Below are 26,119 nucleotides of genomic sequence, written 5' to 3' on the forward strand. Positions count from 1 at the left end.
ACGAAAAAAGCAGACAAGAATACAAATTCATAATTAATAGGAGTACTTTGCATTGAACAATTAAAACATGTGGAGGTTTGCAAGCAAATCCATTACTTGACAATACGAATAATTCTACTCTTCCAATAAAGAGAGCTAGGAAATCTCTATTGAGTTCAATTTCTATCGTCCCAACTTCGGTCTCCAACCATTGGCGGACACACGTTTAAGAGGGGAGTGGCCTTCCAAACTTTTCTTTTTAATATATTTTTATTGTAAAATTTTAATTTCTTTTTTAAAAAGTATCTACAGCCCTCACTAAATTGATGTCTTCAAAGTCTAATAGTTGGAGATTTAGTGGAACGGAGGGGCTGAAAATTAAATTTACAGAGAAAACTACATACATTTCATCAATGGCCGCTCTGTAGAATTGGGAAGAAGGAGAAGATAAACGGTTAAACTTAAATCAATATAATAATAATAGAGTTGAAAATGTCAATTACCTACTTATTCATTAAATACATGGTTGTGCCATGTTTTTAGATTTAATTAATTTTAAAAGTGCCACTAAATTTAAAGTTATCATCCATCCAGTAGTAACAATTGTAAAAATTGTATCCTAAACTGACACTACCGTTTTTTATTCAAATGGCTATTGAAAACTGAAAAAGGGTTTCTCAAAATAGTTAAATTTGTGTTGGATTAGTTTTATGTAAAATATATGTATGCATTTTTATAATAATTATATAATTATTTCTTTTGTTCTATAAAAATAGATAAACTTATAAATGACATGAGTTTTGATATGCAATCAGTAAAATAAGGGAGATGAAAAAAAAGTAAGAGACAGGAAAAAGACAGTAGAAATAGTATTAGTGGATTGTGAAATCTACGTTATTACAATCCACATTATTAGTCGTAGTAATATAAAAACTTTCATATATATACTCTAATTTTGGCGATGGCCCAAAATAGTAAAACTAATCTTTTTTAGGATGAATGAAGTGTTTTTTATATATATACTCCCTCCGTTCGTGAAATGTTGTCCACATCCTAGCGCGAATTTTAAGAAATGTGAAGAAAAGTGAGTGGAAAAAGTTAATGGAATGTTGGATCTCACATTTATATATTAGTTTTACGATAGAATGTGAGCATATGATTTAGTTGAAAGTGGACTCCATAAAAATAGAAAAAAAAACACAAAGTGGGCAATAAAGACGGACCAAAATAAATAATATTTCACGAACTGAGGAAATATGTATATTTTGTTAACAATAAAAATTTTTAGTAAAGCCCCTACTAAAATTTATTTCTGCGTCCGCCACTGTCTCCAACGCCCGAATCTAATCGAGTCGCCTAAGACAAGGATAATAATCCAAGACCATTGTGCCGAGACATGTCGATGCCCTCGACGTACCTTGAGAGATGCATCTACAAAAAATGTTATTTTTGTCCAATTAGCCAAATAAGAGCACTTGAAATTACTAAGTATAACTTTAAACCTAATCCTTCTTCAACAAAGCCCAAAACCAACTCTTATTTTTCAACCATTTCGAAGTCATTTATTTTTACTATCATAATAAACCCAAAGTTCGAATCCAAGCCCACATTTTTGAGGCCGTCTACATGACTACCTAGTTGGGGGAAGGGACCACCTTTTAATTAAATCTTAAGTATTTAGTGAAAATTTATAATCTCGAATTTTGTATGGATAATTAGATAAATGATAAATCTTAGTTGCAGCAAATCTATTAGCATTCGTGAAATGAATATTTTACTGCAACTCTGTACAAACACAAAGGCATAGCGAGATAATTATAGTGATGCAAGAAATAGACAATATTATCACCAATATTGTATGCGAATTCAAATGCTTAACTTAAATCAAGGGATGTATATATATTTTTTTCATCACAATTTCTACATTAATTATTGCCGAGTTCCCTAGCTAGACCTTGTCTCGTCATACTATAATATTTTCAATTTTTAAATGGTTATCATATCTTAAATTAGCCCGAAAGATTCTTATATTGCAGGTAAATTAATTACAGCTATATGAATATAATCCATTACGTGTCACGGTGTCATCAACAATAAGTAGGATCAATGCCTATCTAACTTTTTTATGAAGGTTGATTTCTCAAAATTCTCGCTCTTTGCTACAATTTTATTTTCTCACATCTAAATATATGCTGCAGAGGTGGGGCCGTGTAGGTTAAGAGCAACCGCAGCGGTGACATCTCACCGCTGCACTCTTGCCGCTGACGCGGAGCTGCTCGATGCATCGAGCACGTCCGTGCCAGCGAGCAGCACACGTGTCAACGCCTGATTGGCCAACGACAATGCCGTTGGAATTTCTTTTTTTTTTAATCGAATTTTAATTAAAAATTCGATTAAAAAAAATTCCCACTTCCCAAAAATTTATATCCATTTTCTCTCTACTTTTAATTTATTTTTCAAAATTTTTTCCCCAAAAATTCACATTTTCATCTATAAATACCTCCACTTCCACACAAAAAATTTCACACCACACTACACAATTCTCATCTAAATTCTCTCATTTCCATTCTTACAATTCTCAATCTTTCTTTCACTCTTACAACAAAAAAATATCCGGCTCCGGCGATCACCCCTCCGACTCCCACGGTTGGAACCACGAATGGTTCGGCACGCAACCATTTCCTAGTCCGGAAATGGAATTTTCGGCCCCTCCTCAAACCCAAAGTTCGCAAGCTCCGGGTGGCTATTAGCCTTACCCGGTGGACGACCAAGATGCCCCCGATGGGTAATACGGGTGGGCACCCGAACCACCCGTACCTAGAGCGGGAGAGAGCGGCAGCTCTCAAACTCCTCATCTTCCTACTCGTGGTGTCCGCACCTCATACACTCCGGGGGAGATGGATCAATTATTCAAAGCATTTTTGTCTATCTCCGAAGATCCGAAGATTGGCACGAACCAATCCGGGGACCATTTTTGGTGGGGCGTCTGTTGCCGGTACAATCAATGCCATATACAGAGCTAACGAAGAAATCCAAAAGTTCTAGGGGTATTACCTCCAGGAAGAGCGAGGTAGACATCATCAGTGCCGCGTTGGCAACCTACCAATCCCAACACTACAAACCGTTCAAGTATCTCAATGTTTGGCAGGAGGTGCGTGTGCATCCGAAGTATAGGGGAGGCGTATCATCCTCCTTTAGCTCCTCCAACAAACGGTCGAGGTCGGTATCCTTATCCGACGCCAACTCCGATGAGGTGTCCACCCAGCTAGCCGGAGCTAACTTGGGTAGCCCCGACGCTGGCCCGAGTAGTTCCCAACGCTGGCCGCAAGGAAGGAAGAAGTCGACGGCCAAACGCCGTCGCGCCGCGACTCCATTCGCCCCCGATCCCGCTCCCGCTCCCTTTGTGCCACCTCAACCCCCACCAACTCATTGTGGGGGGGTTTTGGCCCAACTGAATTTGGCCGATAGGTCAACTATGATCCCCGAGCAACTTCGATCGCATGTGACAATGATACGAGGTCTCCAAATAACATTGGGGGTAGAGCTAGATGAATAGTCTTCCACGGGGGTATTTTTAGCCTTTAATTACGTAATTTTTATTTTTAGGGGTTTAATTATGTAATTTTTTTATTTTTAGGAGTTTAATCTGTAATTTTTAATTTTTAGGATTTTAATTATATAATTTTTAATTTTTAGAATTTTAATTATATAATTTTTATTTTTTTTATAATTTGTAATAGTATTCCGGGTAATATTGTGGAAATGTTTTTATTTAAATTGAATAATAGAATGGTGGGACCCTTGAGCTTGTCCTTGCTGAAGAGCACGGATGTGGGTGTTGTGCTCTTGCCTAAGGACATGGAGTAAAAGTTGGTCCGGGCCCACATCCATGCTCGTTGGCAAGAGCACGGATGGGGATGCTCTAACCATAAGATATTAGTACTACATTTTTTTTTCAAATTTCAAAAAAAGGTTGAAATTGCAACTATAAATGTCTAAGTTTTCACAAACTGGGACCTTGTTTCTCTGTTCCTTAAAAACTAAGATGATGAAAAAATCCAAAATATAACTCTATATATTTATATCTATGTATTTAGGTATTTATAATATGTATGTAATCAAATACTAACTTTTATAATAATAACTAATAACTAAATATCAATTTTGTATGTTAAAAATATCAACATAAAGACATAAATTTACCAATCTTTATTATGTTGATAAATTATGTCTTTGTGTTGATATTTAAATTTATATGTTGTATTAATATAATTATGTCTTTGTGTTGATAATTTTAATACACAATATTGAAAGTTATTAGTTATTACTGTAAATTAGTTAGCACACTAACGCAACCCTGATAATATATTCCTAAAAAAAATAATATGCATTCAATTCTTGAGCATGATAATTTTTCGAAGTTCATCCTTGTATTAAAAAAACTTAGATAATCTTAGACTACTTTGGTTTCGCGAAATCTTAAAACAAAAAATTTAGACAATTCACTCAAAACACTTAACTTTGTAAAAAATTTAGACAATTCACTTAAAATTTAGGAAATAAACACCGCATGGTCCGCAAACTGAGTGAGATTAAATTCAAAAACCTTTCACTGGAGATAGTCGTATAACACCTCAACTTTGTCATTTGAATCGGGGCAAATTGAAAAATAAATACAAATCATGAAATTTAGTCAAATTCTCTTTTGTCCCGCAATTTTGAAAATTTGCTAGAAAAAATACGTAAAGTTTGAATTTATTCGCAATAATCCTTTGGTGAATTTTCTTGGTGAAACATTATGTGATATGAAACTCGAAAAAGCATATATGGGCGTCATCATTGATGAATCAAACAATGTTGTATATTCATAAAGTAAATGATATCGTTTGATTTAAAAATATAAACAATATATTACATGCGAAGACTCTCACCATGGAATAATTAAAAATAAATCCATACTTTGACTATCAAACTAAAATTTGATTAAATTTAAATAAAAATTTGCGATTTACGTTTTGAATTATACCCCATTTTAAATTGTACAAATACCAAACTTTATAGCTCGTTAATTAATTTGTTTCGAAATTGTGTCCACTAGATATGGCAAAATGCCTAATATATTTCATGCATGTCATGAAAGCTTATCATATCTCAATTTCAATTAATCCTTCCATCACCCATTCCAATCCAAGCATCCCACATTGAAGAGAATACCAAAAATATAGTATTTTGTTATTCATATCATTTATCATATTTTATCTTATATAGACGTACACTTACCTAAAATTAATACACGTGCAACACGTTGACTATTATGCAGCAATCATATTTAACAATACGCAAGTCGCTCTATTTCCTTCCTTAACTGTATGATTTTTTATTCGGACCAATTCTAAGCTAATCTAAGAATATTAGTGGCATCTTAATCATCCAACTAAGCAACATCAACCAATCAGCATCCTTATCACATCCTAATCATCCACAATTTTATAATATATCAACTTCCTAATAAGGCAATTATTTTTAGAGTTATTTATTTTACTACGATTAATCAATGTTACTTATATAGTAGTTATAGATTTATAATGTACAACATATGTTTTCTTCATATATTCATATCCCTACAAATTAAAAATAACAATGCAATGCTATTGATTACAATGATTTTAATTATAGAAAAATATTACTATACTGTTTTGGAAAGTAAACCATTGTTTTAGAATATGAAGTTATTAATTGAATAATAAATTATTTTTGTTATGTTAGGCATGAGGTTCACGCACCACGTGTATTTTGTGATATCGTGACAAATTACAATAAGGTTATTTCATATATATGGGATTGTCACAGTTGTAGGCTTGTGCCATCTGAACCCAAAATCAATTATATAAAACTACTACTACTACTACTACTATTAATTACTCAAGTTTAATAAATAATTAAACAAATCAAAAACAATTTTTTTTAAAAAAAATCATGAAATTCAGTTATATTTTGCTTCGTTCCGTAAATTCAACTTAAAAAGGTAAAAAAAATTAAACAATATTCACAATTGTTGGAATATGATACAAACATTGGTATTTTAGATTGATGACACATTGAGTAGATTCCTAATATAGAGATTTGTATAAATGTAGACTATCACAACGAATACAATTTTATGTATTCCAATATTGAAAAATAAATGAGGTGTTATGTATAATAAAAGGAGATTAGTTGAAGGAAGGGTGTTGGTAATGGTGTGTGCGTGGTTGGCGTGTATAAATAAGGTTAGAGAATATGGACCTCTCATCGGCCATCATCGCCTCTTTATAAATCTATCCAACCAAAACTGAATATACACAACGGAAACCGCAAATATATCAAAAGCACGGTGGGTGGCGACAGAGATGGGCGGTTGGGCTATAGCGGTGCACGGCGGCGCTGGTGTGGATCCTAACCTCCCACTTGAACGTCAGGAAGAGGCCAGGCAGCTCCTCACTCGTTGCCTTAACATCGGCATCTCCGCCCTCCGCTCCTCTCTCTCTCCCATCGATGTCGTCGAGCTCGTCGTACGTCTCCCTCTCTTCTTTTTTCATTCAACAATTAATTTATATTTTGATTTTGATTTTGATTTTGATTTGGTAGATTCGAGAATTAGAGAGTGATCCCCTGTTTAATTCTGGCCGTGGATCCGCGCTCACCGCCAAGGGGACGGTGGAGATGGAGGCCAGCATCATGGATGGCGTCGGGCGCCGCTGCGGTGCCGTCTCCGGCCTCACCACCGTCAAGAATCCCATCTCTCTCGCCCGTCTCGTCATGGACAAATCCCCGCATTCCTATCTTGCTTTCTCCGGCGCCGAGGAATTCGCCAAACAACAGGTAATTCATTATAATCAGGCTATCGCTCTTAGCTTCCAATTATAACCCCCAAATACTAGGAATTTCTGGTATGTATTTCGACCTATTATTCGGAAGTGCATTTTCTCTTCTTAGCCACCTTTTGTTATCTGCAATATCTATGTTCCAATAAATTGCTATCTTATTCCCAAAATCTATTAGTGCATGCACCTCTTGTTTCTTTCTTTTTTCGATTTTATTTGGTGTTTTTGGATCTATTTTAGGGCGTGGAGATGGTTGACAATGACTACTTCATCACCGAGGACAACCTCGGAATGCTCAAATTGGCCAAAGAAGCCAACTCCATCATAGTATGTCCCAAATTCTATCCCTTAGATTTAATGATTTTTCATGACTAATACTAATGACATTGACAGTTCGATTACCGGATCCCTCTAACCGGGTCGGACATCTGCGAAAAGGCGGCGGACGCTCCGCCGCTGATGATGAACGGCCTCCCGATCAGCGTGTACGCCCAGGAGACGGTGGGGTGCGTGGTGGTCGACGGCCAGGGGCGGTGCGCGGCGGGGACGTCCACGGGCGGCCTGATGAACAAGATGTCGGGCCGGATCGGGGACTCCCGCTCATCGGGTCGGGCACGTACGCCTGCGACGTGTGCGCCGTGTCGTGCACGGGCGAGGGCGAGGCCATCATACGCGGCACCCTGGCGCGCGACGTGGCGGCCGTGATGGAGTACAAGGGACTGGGGCTGCAGGAGGCTGTCGACTTCGTGATCGAGCGGCGCCTCGACGGCGGCGGCCAGGCCGGGCTTATCGCGGTGTCGAGCAAAGGGGAGGTGGTGTGTGGGTTCAATTCGGTCGGGATGTTTAGGGGCTGTGCTACTGAAGATGGATTCATGGAAGTTGGGATTTGGGATTAATGCATTCTTGTCATGTCATGTCATGCTCCTTTATAGTCTCATTTAGTAGTAGTAGTAGTATTGCTATTGCTAATTAATTTCCTATGTGGTGATTTCCTCTAAAATAAATTGCCTAGATTCCTATGTTTTGGAAGGATTAGGTTCGAATCATTTTGTATGTGTTGCAAAAGGCCAAGTTCACTTGTTTGCCTAAATATTTTAATACATCTTTCTTTCCATTTGGTTTTGGAAACATATCCTTATCTCTTCTTTTTTTTTGCTTAGCTTGTATTTTCTGTAATTAAAATTTTCTTATAAAAAATGAAATAAAAATATTATATGGCTAATTATGGAATAATAAATCCGAAATACTATTTTTAACTAAAGAAATACTAGTATAGATTATAAAAAAAATACTTAATGGGGAGGATCCGTTTAGACCATATGGGCTTTAGAAATTAAATGCTTCCAGATTTAGAGTTTTGACTTGATTTTTGAATATGGGCCTACCATAAAGTGTTAACTTATTTGGTAATAAGTTTCTCCTTTAATCAATAAATTTGGAGTTTGAGTCACTGCAACTACGAAGGTATATGAAGAATAATTCTTTATCCAAATGAAAAACAACAGCTACAACAAGTAAGATTTGTCTTTAGTTAAGCATATAAAAATAATACTACATTTAATTACGTTTTTTTTAATGGAGATAGAAATTCGGATAAGCTCATCGAGTTAAAATTATCCTTTATATGAGCAATCGAGTTATTTTTTCTGTCTATGAAATGGGGTAGAATGGAGTATTTGCCTAACAAGAAACAATGTGGGAATAACCCAAATAAAATTTAGATTTTAAATGAATGTATCAGAAAAAAATTATTTTCTTGAAACCATTACATCTAAAATTGTGGAAAAATATGTACTGGTTCTAAATAATAATTAACACATTTGATCATGATAGGAATGGATTGCTTTTGTTTGGTTCACCACAATTAGTTAAAGCCTTAACCACAAAAAAATTAGGCCACAACTTTTTTTCTGGTTGTAACCCACTTTATTTGTGATTTGAAATTGACTACTCCATTAGAACTATCAAATAATTAAAAAAGAATACATTTTTAATTTCTGAGCAAACTCATATTCATAATCATGCTTTCAGCCGTTTTCTCAATTAGATTAAATAGTTAAATAATAATGGGTCCTATGTGTCACTCTTATGCGATACAACTTTTCGTTCTCATGGTGTGACTTAAACCACGTTATTCACGATTTATGTTTGTAATATAAGAATTGAAAAGATATATGCTTCACTTTAACGAAATAAATTGCATTCAATTATTATTTACCAAAGTTATATGTAGGTGTAAGAACCGAATAACTCGAAAAGGAAACGATAATCAATATATGCATTAACATAGATTATTCAACTTTTGTATTAAACCCAATATTTAATTGGTAATTGTAACGCAATCTCTGGCTTTTAATAAGAAAGAGATTTATATGAACATAACAAATTTGACTGCTCATGAAGCATGAAAAATCGGAATGACATATATACTCAAGGGAAGGGATCCTACAAAAATATTACTTCGATAATATTTTAGTGGATAACAACTACATAACGTGGATTGTTGAATCTAAAGAATAAACCGTCAAGATTAAGATTAAAACAAACTAATATCAACTCTGTTCATAAAAATTGCAACCGATTGAGATTAAAGCATATGAACGTCAACTTGTTACATATCAATTGAGATAAAATGGGACATTGTGTTAATTAGTTGTCATCGGTTAACATCAGATCTGGAACGATCTAAGAATTGTAGTAGTGATACTATTTTTATTACCAAAGATATTTCTATCATTTGGTTACATCTCGATGCTCGTATGTATGAAGTCATAGGTAATAAATATTTCTATGAAATATATTTATATATAAATGACATTATCGGTATTAATAATATTATTCATGTTATTAGGCACAAAAAATATTGTTCATTTACAAAAAGTAGCAATTATTATTCATGTTTATATATGATTTTGAAATGATTTATTTCTTCAATTTCTTTATATACTCCAATTTATTTAGTATTTAATATAGGATAATTAATTTGACTAATAAAAATTGCATGTAGTATATGATAATTTTGTTGTTATAGACGGGTACTAGTGAATTTTAAACTGAATTATCCTCATCCCACTAGTGATTAATATTATTAGAGAATGGAGAGAGAGGAAGAGTAATGTATGTGTACATTGGGATCGTGAAACAGAAGCACTCATTAGGAAATCTGCAACGCTGTCACTAAACTGTCCCTTAATCGTCCATTAAATTACTATTCACGGGTCCCACTGTACTTTTTTACTCCATCCCTTAACTAAGGGACGGAACCTGCAACCCTCCGTCCCTTAACCATCCCTTAAATTACTATTCATTCAATTTCATTTTTTATTTTTATTTCCAACCAAATTCAATTAAAAAAACACACTTCATTAAAAATAAAATAAAATTACAACATAAAATAAAAATACAACTTAAAATTCAAAAAAAAAAATAAAAAACATAATTAAAATCCTAAAAAAATAAAAATGACATAATTTAAAATACAATTTTATAGAAAATTAAAAAAACTACTCCGCCGGCAAATCATCCCCCGAAGGCGGTGGAGGTGCACTAAAGCCGTGAGGAGGTGGAATGCCAAGTTGTGCTGCCATAAACGTAATTCCGTTAAGCCAGGCTTGGTATTGGGCGGTCGTCATACGGGAAGTGTCCGCCATTGTGGCGGTCATGTACATGGCCATAAGGGAGTTGGGGGGTCCCCCGAGCCCGAGCCCGCCTGGCTTGATTCGGCTCGGCACCTCCTCCCTCTAGCCGCCTTCGCCGCATTTCTCCCTTGCGGCCGACGGCGCCCACGGGAGGAACCCCCGGCATCGTCTGCCGGGGTCTCAACCTTCTGCGAGGCAAAATCTTGTGGCCCGCTACCCGAACCGCCCTTACCAGACGAGTATTGGCCACTCGTCGTGTGCTTCGTGCGCTTCGAGGTCGAGTCCGTGCTGGACCGCACACCGCTGGCCCACCTTTCCTCGTCCTTAACGACCTCCCAAACATCGACATATTTGAATTGTTTGCCGGTGTCGTCGTAGTAGACCCGCAAAGCCGACTCAGAATGTCGACTCCCGTGGCTCCGCTTTGGTAATGAGCCGCTTCATTCTTGTAGATGGTGCAGAATCGTTTGACCTCTCTGTCGACTCGGTCAAAGTTAGCGCAGAGCATCTTATATGTGTGGCGGCGGGACCCCTTCGGCTTAATCTGGTGGTAGGCCTCGGTGACCTTTTCCCAGAAGCACTTCTAGGGTTATTGATTCCCGACGATGGGATCGTACGAGACGTTGATCCAGGTGTTGTACACCGCCAGCGTTTCTTTGGGGGCGTACGGATGCCGGCCTAGATCCTCATCTTCCTCCTCCTCCGCCTCCGCCTCGGCCTCCTCCCCCGCCTCGGCCTTCTTCCGGAGTGGGTTCAACGGAATAATCCTCTCAAATCTGGGATAATCCCTACGAATACCACATGGCGAAGGGATGGGCGTATGCATCCACGTCAAAATTGGGTGGTTGGTACCCCCGGCGTCGACGAACCCTGGGTGTCAGGCCTCGACGAACCGGAACCACCCAATGTGTTGTACATGCTCCCCCAGTCGCCGAACGCGTTGAGATCCCACCCGCCGGAGCCGCCACTGCCGGAGTTTCTGTCGCCGGACATTTTGTGATGAGATGTTAGATGAAAATTGGAGAAGAAATGAAGATGATTTGAGAAGAATAGATGTGTAGTTGTGTGTGAAATGATGATGAATTAGGAGTATTTATAGAGTAAAAAAAATAGAAAACGTCTATAAACGGTAATATTACCGTTTTAATTTTTAATTTTTAATTTTTTATTTAATTCAATTTTTTTTAAAAATGATTTATTGTGTCAGCGTGACGATGCTCACTCGCGGGCCGGCGAGTGGGCGTCACGCATTGCGCCGGGGAGCGCCATGTCGCCTCGGCGCGTGGCGAGACTTCTCGCCACTCGTCACGCCGTGACGGAACGCGGAACAGGCTGGGGACGAGACGGGGAGCTGCAACTCGTTACGCCGCCGTCTCGTTCCTCCGTGATGGAATACGGGCCACCCGCGTGACGCGTTGCGGGTGGCCTTAGATACATTGAATAGAATGGCATACAAGTTGTTATATGCCCGCACGGGCTTAACTCAGTTGGTTCCTGGGTGGTAGATTGTCCCTAAGCAGACATGATCGAATGCTGGCAGCCGCAGTGTGGGAGTTTCACCACTGTGGTGGCTCCTTGTGTGCTGGTTACCAGTGTAAGTTCCTCCCACCTAATGGGCCGCTGAGGTACCGTGTTTGAACCCCTCCATAGCGATGTCGGGCCGGGTTATGGGGGCGCCTGGGGTGAGCGAATCACCTTTTTGTCCCTAAGCATACAAGTTGTTATATTTAATGAAGTTGAGCGGCCTTTACTAGTCGGTTACAGCTGGATCTCTATCTTCATTGTCATAGTCACGTGCTACCGACGACCATTCCTCACCCATAGTATGTCCGTACCTCACACGTGCATTCCTTGCTAATTCATGCGTATCCAGCACGTGATCACTGCTCCTTCACACGAGTCTCTCATTCTTCTAAATCCCTTCTCTAATTCTTTTTTTTAGAAAGTGGCCTATACTTAATTTGATGCAATTTAGATATCTTGCCCTTTCACATGCTCGTAATATCTCTGAAACAAAACTTAAATAACATTATTTATAGGTATTTGAAGTTTGGTTCATTTCCTTGAAATTTCATTCCAACTCATCATTAGCTCAATTTTACACAAATCAAGCTTATAGTATATCGTTGGCAATAAACTACTATTCTCTCTATTCCATAATAATAAAGGAGTTTCTTTTCACCACGGAGATTAAAAAAAATTGTGTTAGGTGAGTTAAGTAAAGAATGAATAAAGTGAAAAATGAAAAAGTTAGAAATGAAGAGAGAGTAAAGTAGGTGTGGAGAAATGTATTGACTTTTATTAAAAATGGAAATGACTCTATTACTATGGAACGTATCAAAATAGACCCTTTTCATTTCCAATTATCAAAGAGTTATTGGTGAGACACACCAAATCATCATGCCACCATGGTGTGGAAGGACCATGGAATTTTTATTAAGTAGGAGTAAAATTTTGGTTTATTTGTTTACTTTTCCTATTTTAATCAAAAGTAGCAATTCTTATTATAGCCCAAAGTATATAAAAAAAGCACACACTATCGTTAGGCTAGGTATAGAGGTCTGAATATTTTCTTAATGCGGCTCTGGATTCAATGGTTACCTAACCAATTAAAAAATTATTTCAATTATAAAATCGGAATATATACTTTCTGATGCAAGTATACTGTACAAGCGAGGAATTATATTTTTTTATCTCGCAGAAGTAGAAACGTTGTGTTTAATTTTCAAAGATTATTCTCTGCATTATGGGAGTAATAAATAATTTCAGTTCATGTAAAGTCATCCACTGTGTTATCCCCCCACCGTTTGCTAACCGCTCCTTAAACTACTATTTGCGGGTCTCACTGTACTTTTTTACTCCATTCCTTAACTAAGGAACGGAACCTGCAACCCTCCGTTTCTTATTTGTTCCTTAACCGTTCCTTAAATTACTATTCATTCAATTTCATTTTTTTTTATTTCCAACCCAATTCAATTAGAACAAACACAGTTCATTACATAAAATAAACTTACAACAAATTTTAAAAAAATATAAAAAATATAAAAAAAGGATTAAAAAAACGGTAACATTACCGTTGCAATTTTTTAATTAAATTTGATTTTTTAAAAATGAATTATTGTGTCACCGTGACGAAACCCACTCGCGGGGCAGCGAGTGGGCGTTACGCATGCGCTGGGAGCTCGCCACGTTGCCTCGGCGCGTGGCGAGACGTGTCGTGCCGCGTCTCGCGGCGACGACTCGCGGCACGCCATGGGCACGGCATGGGGACGACACGGGCATCCACAACGCGTGTCTCCGCGGTTTCGTTCCGCAGATACGGAACGCGGCACCGCGGAGACACGTGTTGTGGATGCCCTAAATGTTTCACAAGTGTACACGGATATACACACATATGACATACTATTATAGGGCCTAGGGGTAGAATCTTAAAAGTTTACAAATTCTACTCCTATGTATTATTGTGGACAGACAAAATATAAACCTATAAAAATACAATTTACCCAACAATAATGCAACTTATAATTAAGTGAACATTATTAAATACTAAAAGAAACCTCAAATCATTTTATTTCACTAGGATTTGCAATTTGCAACAATGCCAATATCTGTGTATAATTATTTAAAACGAAACATATACTACTTCATCCGTTCCATAATAGATGTCGCACTTGAGTAATGACATGAGATTTTAGGAGATATTGTTTTGTGTGTTAGGTAAGAGATAAAATAGTACATTTATATTAATGTGAGAGATGAGAGAGAGATTTTTCTTTAAAAATGTGACAACAAACTAAAAAAAAGTATGAAATCTATTATGGAATTGAGGGAGTAATATTTATTAGTAAGTGCGTTTCGTAACTCATCATGTTCCTTGTATCACATAACTTAATAAAGTAATTTGAGAGTTAAGGAAACTGTAAATTTTAGACCAAGAGTGATAAGTTTAACCTTTTAATCAAATATCCCAGATTTATTGTTTCACTCATGGATAAGAAAAGAACAAAGCAAGAAGTAAATAGCTTTTACCCATAAAGTAACAAATGGTGAAAGCATCTTTAGCAAAATTGTCGAAGAAGATATATAGAGCTAGTGTGTTGTGAATGATTCCGTCCAAAATGACTAGAATGTTATTGTTTGGTGTTCGATTTTATAAACTAAAGTGTACTAGTATAATATTGATCAATTTTCTGAATATTGTTCAATTATTTAGACAGGATAATCTCGGAATAATAACACACATGATTAGTCTTACTATCCCATTAACAAAACTAATTTCAGTTAATCTCGTACAAATCAATATCTTGACAAATTAATACTAAGCCACCGAACAACCTATGCATATCAAATTAATTAGTCTAGCTACTTAACAACACTATGCATTCGTCATTGCAACATCACACGCCTCATCGGAATTATAGGAAAACTCTCATCGAATATACTAATATACTACTATTCGTCGCATTTTAAAAAAAAATTATAGCATTCCACTCAATATTACAAACATGTACTGATGCACATAATGTGATAATCAAATTAAATTACTACATAGTAATGCATTGAGTACAGACAAAGATATAATCATGCCAATGTGTGCACACATTGTAAATACAAAATGAAACAATAATAATATTCTATACATAAATAATAGTATTTTGTTGAAATATAAATCTTCATCAACCATAGTTGATTTTTCATAAAGGTGAATTGCCATTTTGCCACACTCACCCACCCCCAAAGAGGTCATGAATTCGTTGTTAATTTAATGATTCATTTTTTAAAAAAAGGTTGCTCTAGAATAAGGAATGTACTTCTAAAAAGTAATCCCAAAATTAGGTATTGTTATTGTACATAAGTATTCAACCATGCTATTGCAAGAATTTTCTATTGGAAAACTGAAACAAATAAATATAAGAAAATTAGTGGACTTTGTTCATGATATTAGAATGGGTTGACTGTTAATAGAGGAAATTTTAGTCGAAAGAGAGAACGAGACCTTAATTTTAGATATTTTCATGTATTGAGTAATTAGTAGGTGATTTTAAAACATTTAGATTTGCATCTACTCCCTCATCTATCAATAATTATTATATTTTGTCATTTTTACATTTATCTTTTTACTACTTTTAGTAATGAGTCTACGTTCAACTAATTTTATCTCAGTCATATTTTCATTATAAGTATTTATATAAAAATAAGACTTATTTTTCATTAACATTTTTTACTATACATCTTAGAACTACTTCCCAATCAAATTAGGCCTTGTATTAGTGGATGATGGGAGTATATAAAATTGACGGCTAAGGTTATCATGCTAATGTAAATTAAACAGTGTGATTCTCAAAATCATCTTCTCTCTTATTTAGAGCTAGGCTTGCACAAGGGTCGGAACCCGCCGGTTCCGGGCCCGAACCGGCGGGTCAAGGGTCGGAAAATTCGCGAACCTGAACCGGCCCGCCTAGCTCCCGGCGGTTCCGGTTCAGGTTCAAAAAACCGGCGGGTTACGCGCCGGTTCAAAACCGGCGGTTTTCGGCTCGAACCGCCGGTTCCGGGCCCGAACCGGCGGGTTGACGATTTTTTTTATTTTTATTTTTTGCATTTTTCAACTTTTCAATTTTAATCAAATTACATTACACTTTTCAAGTTTGCTTTTGTATGCAATGTGAGTAAATAAAATTGAAAAAAATACTGCTAAAGTTGCAATTTTATTGAAATTGCATATTTACAAATTACACGTTACAAGTTACAACAATTACAAATTGAAAACATATGGCGGTCTTGAAGTCTTAAACAAAATTTAAATACAAATGAGACTACTAGTGAAGAACTAATTACAAATGACAAGAAATGACGTTGAAGTTCTTAAACGTATAAGTGTATTATATATATACTCTTAACCGGCGAAGAAGATCTTTCTACATAACTATATTAAGGACACCTTTAGCAATTCAACTTTAAATGTTGAGTTTCGTCTAACAATCAACAATTATAGTAGAATTGTCAAAAGTTTCCCTCATTAAGCCGTATAGAGAAATATACTTCATCGACTAGAGTATATACAAATACAATTATGCAATTGTATTTGCATATTTTTAAAGTAGGAATTAATGGGAAAAAAAAAGAAATAAAAGAAAAAGGACTTGAGCTCAACTTAAATTAAAAATTTAAGTTGAGGTGCCTACGTATCCCAATTGCTCATTTGCATTAGGGAATCAAAGTCCACGTAGTTCTCTTACCTTACATACCTATTTGGCTTGGCCGGCGGCGGTTGACGGTTGGCCTAATCTTCATCCCCGGTGAATTCATCTTGTGATCCCTCTTGACGATCATTCCAATCATTTTCTTGTTCTCGGACGTCAGCTTTGGCCCAATCATCAAGTAACATCACGGCTTCCATATTTTTCGCCGAGAGCTTACTTCTTGATTCATCCAAAACGCGCGAGCCAACACTAAAAGCGGACTCGACGGCGACGGTGGAAGCCGGAACAGAAAAAATCTCCTTGGCCATTGAAGCAAGGATGGGAAAATCTTTCTCGTGGGTTCCCCACCAATCGAGGACGTCGATTTGGGCGGGAGGAGTAGGACCTTCATCACCAAAGGAAAAGAGTGATTTAAAATATAAACCTAATTCACTGACCATACCTGAGGACCTTCCGCCGGTGCTGTAGTTGTATAGGTCGGCTAGTTGGGATTGCGCGTCGGGGTCATCATAATCGGCTTGAAATGCAAAGCCATAGTTATGTTGTGGAGGAGGGGGTCTTCTGACTTGGTGAGTGGTGTTATACTTGGTTTCATATTCGGTGTAGAGAGAGCGCAAGTTATACTCGAGGTTTTGTTGCACAACTGACCGGTCCGGGAGGTTTATTTGAAAGGTTTCTGAGAGGTCGACTCCAAATTCGTCACTGGTATCGGATTGGATTGCTTGAAGGGGACCAAGATCAATTGAACTCAAATTGTTATAATAAAAATCTAAAATTCTAGAGGTACCTGCTAATTTCCATTTTGGATCCAATACCTTTGCAATCAAAAACACGTTAGGAATCTCACTGAAATACTTGAGCCATTTTTCAATCATATAATATAAAACGCACATTAACTCGGGAGAAGAGGAAGCATTTTTCATTGAAGTTTTAAAACCAAGGGATATGTACATGCAATGCTCCAAAACACGAACAACAGTGCAATAATAAACACCCGACAATTCAACAGTAGCATTTTTGAAATATTTGAACAATTTAAATAAAGCCAAACTGTTATCCCAACAACTATGCGAAAGATATAAATCACGGTAGGGGTTAGTTCTATAAAAATCACATAAAGCATCTTTATGTGTCAAGGTAGAATTCAGACAATCATATGTCGAATTCCATCTATGAGACACATCCATAGTAAAATTCGTGTACCTGACATTCTTTTGATGGCAATATTTCTTCCATGCTTTGCCAATAGCTGGCTTTTGATGGATTAATCTAACTGCATTTCTAATAGGAGAGACATGCTTTTGCCATAATTCAAGCGCATCCTGTACACATAAATTTAAAATATGGCAAATGCATCTTTGATGAAAATACTTACCTCCAATTACCGGTGTACAAGCCGCAATCAAATCGGCAATACTTGCGGTGTTGGCAGTTGCATTATCAAAACCAATAGAAAATATCTTGTTGCATAGCTGAAACTCATTCAACACTTGTATAATCAAAGAAGCAATTTCTGGTGCAGTGTGTGGACTTTCAAATTCTCTAAAACCAATTAAACGCTTGTTCAAAGTCCAACTGTTGTCCACAAAGTGAACCGTAATACCCATGTATGAATGACGGTTAAAACAATCCGTCCAAACATCTGAGCAAATGTTCACCCTGTGGCCCATGTTAACTAAATAACGTGATAATTCTACCTTTTTCTCCAAGCACTGCCGAACGGTAGATCGTTGCAGGGTCATTCGACCTATTCTTTTGATTGCTACATTCAACCCACTTTGCATAGTAACCTCAAAACTTTTGTCATCAAAAACATTAAAGGGCATATGCTTCATAGCCGCCCATCTAGTCATTGTATCATCAAAATTCTTTTTATCATATTTAAATAGAGGCGCACCTGACGAACCCGAGCCGGCGCCGGCGGGTTGGAAGTTTAGGTTGCTTTGGGTAGAGGCAGTGCCGCATTCTACCGGATGCTTTGCCACTAAATGGCGACGGAGGGTGCCATATCCACCACCGGCGGACCATTTGTACACTTTATCGCAATAGTTGCAATAAACATGAAAGTCCGAAGTCTCTTCTTGAGAGTTCGGATCGTGAGGACTTGGAATCACCACCGCCACCTTCTTGTAGTGTTTGATAAAAATGTCCGATTTCAAAGGTTTTGCCGTGTTAGTGGGTGCAGGGGAGGCATCTCCTCATTTCCGCCGGTGCTAGAAGGAATACGAGAATGCGATCTATCCTCGTTGTTGTCCGAGTCCGACGATATAGTAACGTCGAACTCCTCATCTCCCCTACCCCCGCCTTGTTGCATTTCAGCAAGTAGCATGGCGGTCCTATGATCTTCTTCCATCTACAAATATTATGTACGTAGAAGTTAAAAGTATGAACGCAAAAAAAAATTAATGAAATTTTGTGCATGTGAATTGGAAAACAAATTTTTCATTACTTACTTGCATGCGTTCGGCTGCCAATCGGGAAACCTCGTCCATAACATCTCGACGACTAGGTCGTCGAGATTTTGAGGGACGCGTAGTGCTTTGATCTTGGGCTATTCCCTTGCCCCGATCACCACGTCCCGATCCACCACGAGAAGAAGACATATTGAATATATTGATAAATGAAAAGTAATATGGACTTGGAATAAAATATGTATGAAGTATAAAAGAAGTGGTAAATTATGAGCACAACAAATATAGTAGTGAGTAGAAAGTGTAGAATTAAACTTGCGCAATTAGAGAGAATGATGAGAGAATAGAGAAATGGAGATTGAGAATGAAATCCTTGTTAACACGAGAATGGGGTAAGGAAATATGAAGGAGAAGTGAGGTATTTATAGGAGTAAAATTGGAAGAAATAAAAAAAAAATTTCAAATTTCAAACTTTCAAATTTTCGGCCGAACCGCCGGTTTACCGCCTGAACCGGCGGTTCAACCTCAAAACCGGCGGTTTTCCACGAAACCGGCGGGTTGGTCCACGGTTTTCCGACACAAACCGCCGGTTTCTGACCTCACCTAGCCCCCTACGCCTGAAAAGCTTCCGGAACCGGCGGAAACCGGTCGGAACCGCCGGTTCAAACCGGCGTTTTTCCTCCAAAACGGCGGTTTTCGCCCAAAACCGGCGAACCGCCGGTTCATACCTATCCCTACTTTGAACCCCTACGAACCCCTACGAACCCTAGCCGTTCGACCCTTTGAACCGGCGGTTCGAACCGCCGAACCGCCGGTTCACGGTTCAAGTTATGCCCGAACCTGAACCGGCCCTTATGACCCTCCGACCCTTCAGCCGGTTCAACCCGCCGGTTCCGGTTCATGAACCGGCGGGCCCGAACCGGCGGTTAACCGGCGGGCCGGGCCGGATTGTGCATGCCTATTTAGAGCACTAACGATGTTGTAAATTTATAAGTAAATTACGCTATAGAAGAAGAGAAAATTGTCATATTTTCCCCTTTTTTTGTGGTCCGATTATGTCTCTACAGAAAAACCGTAATTTGATATATTAAAAATTGCGAAGCTTATTTACGGTAAATGAAATTTGAAGTGGATAAAACAAATTGCAAGACGTCGACGTGGACGTGATACAACCCGGGAAAAATGGGTAAGGCTGACCCACGAAGGATTCGGATCCGGAGCAAGTACTAGGCGGATCGGATCGGATCTCCTGTGAGAAGTTTGTTGAGTGGGACCCAAGGGATGTGATTTGTCGTTTAGTTGCTTTTGCCTAACCGCTTCGTACCGTACCTTTAGTTTTGTCAATTACTTTTGCCAGCTACTTTACATTTGACTTATATAGTTGAGTGCATTTTTTTCAATTGTTCTTTGTAATTATGTTATTTTTGTAGGATGAAAAAATGCCAACAATTTCATCCTTTATGTTCTCTTTATTTATTTATTCATTTATTTATTTTAACTCGTTAAACAGCATTTCCTAATCTCAAAAGTTTAGGTTAAACATTGTGAGCAAATTAAGAATGAAAAGGAGCAGTAATTGGAGAAGAGAGAGAGAGCGGCACGTGGAGGTGACACAGTGGCGTTAGGTTGTGTCAGGGTGAACAGCCACACTACTCTTTTTATTATCATCCTTCCCCTTTCTCTTTCACTATTTATTTTGTCGTTTCTCTTCTATCTCTCTCCTCCAATAAAATGAAAAATTGAAAATAAGGCTATCAAGGGGCGGGGGCGCAAATCGCGAGTCCCGGCCTGTCCAGCGCGTTGGAGGGAGAGGAGTTGCGGCCTGGGCCGGTCCCGGGGGTGCAGTTGCGGCCTGGGAACGGTCTCGGGGTCCGGCCCGTGCCCGCGTTAGATGGTTCGGGACGGGACGCAACGCGGCCCGGCTCAGGGTTATTTCGTGTTCGGGCCTTGCGGCTTTTCACGGATTATATCTCTAACGATCCGCGATGAAGTGATCAAATGTTCCGACGCCGGTTCCGGATGCGGAGGCCTTTGTTCCTACGCATTGTCAACGCAGTTGTAGCTCGTGACTCGTATTTCTGCCAAACCACCGATGTTGTGGGCCGACGAAGTATATCGACGTTGCAGAAATGCACGTCTGCCATTCGTCAACTCGCTTACGAAACTACATCAAATATGTTCGATGAGTATCTCCATGTAAGCGAGCATATTGGACGGGATTGCCTAGCTAAATTCTGTCGGGCAGTCGTCGAAGCATTCAAGGATACGTACTTGAGAAAGCCAACAACCGACGACGTTAGGAAGTTGGTCGACTTGCACGAGCGGACCCACGGCTTCCCGGGGATGCTTGGCAGCATCGACTGTATGCATTGGTAGTGGAAGAATTGTCCAACGGCTTGGAGAGGACAATACACTAGCGGGCACAAGGGCACATATCCCACGATTGTGTTGGAGGCCGTTGCCGACCAACGATTGTGGATCTGGCATGCCTACTTTGGTGTCGCGGGGTCCAACAACGACCTCAATGTGTTGAACGAGTCTCTATTGCTCAACGACTTGTGTGCCGAGCGAGCGCCGAACGTAGAGTTCACAGCCAACCACCGTCGGTATAGTATGGGGTACTATCTGGTAGACGGGATCTACCCTCGATGGCCCGTGTTCGTGAAGACTATCACATGTCCGACAACGGATCGGAGGACATTGTTTGCCCGAAGGCAAGAGGCGGCTCGGAAAGATGTCGAGCGTGCATTCGGAGTCCTCCGAGCACGATGGGCTATTGTGAAGGGAGCGGCCCGTGGTTGGCAGCGGTCACTAGTCGCCTACATCATGTATGCATGTATCATAATGCATAACATGATCGTTGAGGACGAGGAAAAAAATGTCACTTTGTGGAGCGACGATCCGCTCGCCAGCACCGGGAGTGACTACGTTGTCACCGACCCGCCCGTGCAGGGCCTTCCTCCCCACATCCGCAATGTCATGGCCCGTTCAGCTGCGATGCGCCAAGAGGAACAACACACTCGCCTCCAAGCTGATCTAATCGAAGAGATTTGGACTCGCACAAACATTTTCCAGCATTAACGTTATGTTTTTTGGGTGTATTTTAAAATTTCTATGTTGTAATTTTCAATCTTCGATCGAAATTAACTTTTTCGTGTTATAAATTTCCGGTGTTTTTTATTTTACGTGTAAAATATATTGAAATTGTGAATAGTGTTATTTATTAGCTGCGGCTCGGGTTGGGGGCTGCTTGGTTAGAGCAGTTGGGGTCTGGACCGTAACGGTAGGAGAATGATAACGTGGAGGGGACTTGGCCCTGAAATGTGAATGGGGTTAATGATGCCCTAATGGTGTCCCGTCAAAATATTAACTTCCAAAACGGTTCCTTTTTTTTATTCATCAATCATCATCACTTACCCTTTGTTTCACAAAACGGGTCAGGTAGGTTCCGACGACTCCTCCGCTAACTGACGCGTGTCCTCTCCCACCCCCTTCAACCGCCCTTCTATAATTTCCACACTCACTCTCTTTCTCTATATAACATCCTAATCAATGTTTCTAATCTAATTTCACTCCTAATCACCATCACTCTTACCTACATCATATCGGACTAATCAAGGACAATCGTCGTTCAAAACTAAATTACTTATATAATAAGCGATAATAGATAGTAATATGTCGAAAACGTTACTACTCCGTATAATAAACACCTTAGGTGGTGCTTTTATATTGAATTAATTAGTAAGAAAATGTTAATAAAAGGTCTCAATCTCCACTGTAATTAATAAATCAAATTAAATCTTCACTACCAAGTTCCCAAAAAATAGTCCATTTAATTTGCTTAACAAGATTAATTTTTCTAATTTAGTACTGTGAAAACTCATGTTAATTTAAAAATATCTAAATGATAAGTACAAAACACAAAATCCGATGCACAAACGAGCCGCGTCTCGTCGCCGGATTGTTATTAATAATTCAACTTCCATAAATCAAGCGTTTATCGTTTTAAAATTTTGTTTAACGGCGGTTAACAATATCTCATTTAAAGTAAAAAAAAAGAGTGATAATAATAATTAATAGCAGAACAAATATTTAATTTATCCCACGCGTCATCCCTATCTTTCATTCCCCTCACTATAAATACCATTTCTCGTTTCACTTCTCTCATGACATAAGCGAGGCTTTGCCTCTGTTTCACTCTCCTCTCACACACAATAAAACCGTATCTATATTCTCAAATCTGTATCTACATCTTCAATTTTGAGGAAATTCAAATACAGAGAAGAGAAATGGATCGGATCAAAGGCCCGTGGAGCCCCGAGGAGGACGATCTGCTGCAGAGACTGGTGGAGAACCACGGCGCCAGAAATTGGTCGCTGATAAGCAAATCAATCCCCGGCAGATCGGGGAAATCGTGCCGGCTGCGGTGGTGCAACCAGATCTCGCCGCAGGTGGAGCACCGCGCCTTCACGGCGGAGGAGGACGACACCATAATCCAGGCGCACGCCAAATTCGGGAACAAATGGGCGACCATAGCCCGATTCCTCTCGGGTCGGACCGACAACGCCATCAAAAACCACTGGAACTCGACGCTCAAGCGCAAGTGCTTCTCCATGGCGGAGGAGCTCGCTGAATTCGACCCCGAGGCTCACCACCGCCACAAGCGATCCGCCAGCTACGGCCTGATCTGCTCCGGTTCTGCTTCAACCCGGGCAGTCCGTCCGGGTCGGACGATTCGGTCATTCAACTCACCATGTGTACCGGCCCGTGGCCCGACCCGCACATATCGTAACATCTCTCAGTCTATCCCTGCCCGGAACCGATCCAGTACCCGAACCGGTGGCGGATCCGGATCCGGATCCGGTTAGTCAGGGGCAATCGGCGGCGGAGAAGCAGTTTTTCAGCGCGGAATTTCTGGGGGTGATGCAGGAGATTGTGAGGAAGGAGGTGAGGAATTACATGGCGGGGATGGAGATGGGGCAGAAGGGGATGTGTTTGCAGAGAGATGCGATGGTTAATGGCGTGATTAAGCGGATGGGGATGAGCAATGTTGATTGATTTGAATCGGAAAGGGGGGAAAATGTTGTTAATTTCGATGATGTTTAAGGTTTTTTAATAATTTGGGGATAAATGTACAGATGATGAGGAAGAGAAGAGAATGAAAATCAAAGAAAAATAGTAGCCTTGAACTTGATGGCCTTTTCGTTTTACTTGATGATCTTCCTTAATTAACTTGAAATCGAAGTAGTAATTAAGAGTACTTATCTTGAAAGACTAATCGAACGTTTTGGCATCGTGATACAATAATAGTATGTCCAACAAAGTTTGATGAGGCAGGCAACGTGAGGATAAGATAATTGCATCGAGTGTAAATGCTTCATTTGGAAAAAATGATTTATTTTGGTTTTATCATAGAGTCACACCACAACTTCTACCAAACTAGGCTGTCCTTGAAGAACTTCTCCTTATCATTTTAAAGTAAATCTGTATGGTTGAATCCACTTTTCCATTTGACCTCAACTTTGTTATAGATAGTGCAAAACTTCAAGATTTGTGCATTATCCCTTCCGAACAAGGCTTGGATCGGAGCATACCATCAAGTACGTTTGACAGCGCCTTCAGTCCGGATCAACAACATTCTTCCCAAAACATTACTATTTACTACCTTGTCGGAGATTGCAACAACCAACTTTCAAAGACTTCTACCTACCACTTGAAAATCCTTTTTGTATTATCCGTCAAATATAAGTTATGTAGGTTTAGTTAAGGGACCCTTTACTCCATCTAAGAGTTGGATCAACTCAATACCTTGGGATTAGGAGATGGACCGAATGTTGAATTATCAAGATCCAAGTTCCAACTTATATGGATCGATTCTAAGACTTTACATATAACCTTTCAATTGTTTTTTTATTCTATAAGACAAAATGAGAAAATGTTAGAACGAAGATGAAGAATAACATAAGGAAGTGTAGATGAATGTGAGCACGTACAATTTCATCGGGTACTTACTGGTTCACGCAGTCTCCATGAATTTCAAGATGGCACGTTGAAATGGAAAAGCCACGATATGACAAACGCAAACACCATGCAAGCTAACAAGAAGTAGAGAAAGCGCCGGCCTTGCCAGAAGTTCCGCGACTGGGATGCTGCACTTGCAGCAGCAGCATCACCGGTCTCGTTCCATGACTCTGTCAGATCAGCCTCAGTTGCCCCGACCACATTTTTGCAAGGGATCCACATATCTCACAGGTTCTGTATATCACAACATACAGAAAAATCATGTCATTTTGCTTGCTCTTCACTTTTTCTTGACCGGAAATTAATACTCAGAACTCATTTCCAATCAGCAGGCTCTACGTTTCGAAGTAATTTACAGTGAATTGACCATACGAAAAAGAACGAGACATCCATTCAGAGCTCTAGACTGCTATTCGTGTTTAAGGACTACGCTCATTGTAACAATCAACCAAAGCAACGAGTAACTAATACAAAGTGTATATGATCTCTAAGAAAAATGTACCCTCACCAAATCTAAAGACACAAGTATAGCAGCACACTAGAATATCCACGTACAATTTCGACAGCCCACTTAACTAGACTGTTTGGTTGACCCAATCAAGATTCAAACATAATTAATTTGTTTGATGTCAACATAATTAATTCAACTCGCCTTGAATTCTAGACCTAAGTTAGCCGTTGCACATTATTCCCAAAACTAGGAGTACATATCAACTCTCAAATTTGATCTTCAAGGCATTCAAAAGCATTAAGTTGAATGTTTCTTATTCAATAATGCATTGTTGTTTTATGAATTAAGTGTGAGAATAAAGTAAAAGAAAACATATAATATTAGAGTGACATTTGAAATGAGATATCCCAAAAAGAAAAAAATGTCATTTATAATGGAACTGAGAGAATAAGCAAACACCCATGATAAATACTCCATTTGCGTTGTTCATTTTTCCCATATTTTTAATCAAATTTTACCCTAATTTCAGTGGTACTTCATGTTTAACTAGAAAGGA

General features: G+C 38.9%; 2 pseudogenes; both read left to right on the forward strand.

Annotated features, from left to right (window-relative positions):
• The first annotated feature begins 6,277 nt into the window (after positions 1–6,277).
• LOC121789803 lies at positions 6,278–7,904 on the forward strand (annotated as a pseudogene).
• A 15,369-nt stretch (positions 7,905–23,273) lies between these two features.
• On the forward strand, positions 23,274–24,500 carry LOC121789802 (annotated as a pseudogene).
• The last annotated feature ends 1,619 nt before the right edge of the window (positions 24,501–26,119 follow it).

Source organism: Salvia splendens, unplaced genomic scaffold (genome assembly GCF_004379255.2).
Source record: "Salvia splendens isolate huo1 unplaced genomic scaffold, SspV2 ctg341, whole genome shotgun sequence".
NCBI lineage: Eukaryota > Viridiplantae > Streptophyta > Magnoliopsida > Lamiales > Lamiaceae > Salvia > Salvia splendens.